Source organism: Trichechus manatus, unplaced genomic scaffold (assembly GCF_000243295.1).
Source record: "Trichechus manatus latirostris isolate Lorelei unplaced genomic scaffold, TriManLat1.0 scaffold00170, whole genome shotgun sequence".
NCBI lineage: Eukaryota > Metazoa > Chordata > Mammalia > Sirenia > Trichechidae > Trichechus > Trichechus manatus.
Window position 1 is genome coordinate 4,101,856 of NW_004444106.1, and position 1,746 is coordinate 4,103,601.

General features: G+C 38.5%; 1 protein-coding gene across 7 annotated transcripts in view; it reads left to right on the plus strand.

Moving 5' to 3' along the window:
- LOC105756785 (zinc finger protein 789) overlaps positions 1-1,746 on the plus strand; it is a 224,699-nt gene that overhangs the window by 81,530 nt on the left and 141,423 nt on the right. The gene's annotated exons all lie outside the window — the stretch shown is intronic.

A 1,746-nucleotide genomic window follows, 5' to 3' on the forward strand; every position in this document is an offset into this window, starting at 1 on the left:
AGAGACTGACCTGAATTGTAAATTTTCACTTAAACTACAATTAAAAAAAAAAAAAGATTCCTCAAGTGTACAATACTGATTAAGAAGTCATGAAATTGGTAGGAGCAAGAAAATAATAAAATTAAGAGGAAACTACAGGAGATTTGACAGAGTCTCAATAGGAGAACAGAGTAAGTTGATCATAACAAATTATGGATAACATTGTGAAGAATGGGAATTTCAGAACATTTAATTGTGCTCATGTGGAACCTGTGCATGAATCAACAAACAATTGTTTGAACAGAACAAGGGGCTACTGCATAGTTCAAAATGGGAAAAGGGGTGTGGCAGGATTGTATCCTTTCACCTTACTTATTCAATCTGTACGCTGAACAAATAACCCAAGAAGCCAACTATATGAAGAAGAATGCGACATCAAGATTCGAGGAAGACATATTAACAATCTGCAATATGAAAATGACACAATCTTGCTTGCTGAAAGTGAAGAGGACTTAAAGCACTTACTGATGAAGATCAAAGACTACAGCCTTAAGTATGGACTACACCTGAATGTGAAGAAAACAAAAATCTTTACAACTGGACCGATAAACAACATCATGATAAACAGAGAAGAAAACAACATCATGATAAACAGAGAAGAAACTGAAGTTGTCAACAATTTTATTCCACTGGATCAACAATGAATGTCCATGGAAACAGAAGTCAAAAAATCAAATGACGTACTGCACTGGGCAAATCTGCTGCAAAAGACCTCCTTACAGTTTTCAGAAGCAAAGATGTCACTTTGATGACTAAGGTGCATCTGACCCAAGGTAATGGTCTTTTCAATAGTCTCATATGCATGTGAAAGCTCAATAATAAAAAAGAAACACAGAAGAACTGATATGCTCGAACTATGGTGTTGCTGAAGAACACTGATTATTCTGTGAAATGCCAAAAGAACGAACAAACCAGTCTTAGAAGAAATACAACCAGAATGTTCGTAAGAAGCAAGGATAGCTAGACTTCAACTCGCTTACTTTGGACACAGCATCAGGAAAGATCAATTCCTAGAAAAGGACGTCATGTTTGGTAGAAGGCCAATCAAAACAAGGGAAACCTTCTATGAGATGGATTGACACAGTAGCTACAACAATGGATTCAAACACACCAATTAAAGGCGGCAGCGCAGGACCAGGCAACGTTTCGTTCTGTTATACATAAGGTTGCCACAAAATGGAACCGACTCAAGGGCAACTAACAACAACAGACAGCAGCAATTTATAAATGCAGACCTAGGATGAGGTTAGGACATCAGAATAATTTCAAATGGATTTGCTGTTTTGGTGAACTGTAGGGAGAGTAATACAATCATCTTAATTTATTTAACCTAAATATAAGAATGTGCTTGACATACAGAAGGGACATGGCTCCTCAGGGACCATAGTTGATACCTTTTGAGTACAAGTAGTTTATTTGGGGGTGAGTGGGTTGAGGAAACACTGGTAGGGAAGTGGAGAGCAGACACAGAGAAGGGAAGACAGCTAATAAAGCAGCTTCCACCTTGGGTGAATGTGAGTAAACCCATGAGGGAAACTGGGAAACAGTGTAAAACACACGCTTCAGAGATCTTCAATCCAAGGGGAGAGAGAGATCCAGTATTTAAACTCAAATTCCCATCCATTAGTGTGTTGAGGGCTGCTCCCAGGATGTGTTAATTACCCAGCAGGAGTAGTGGGCTTTCTAGGTTTTAGAAAAAGCCTGCAG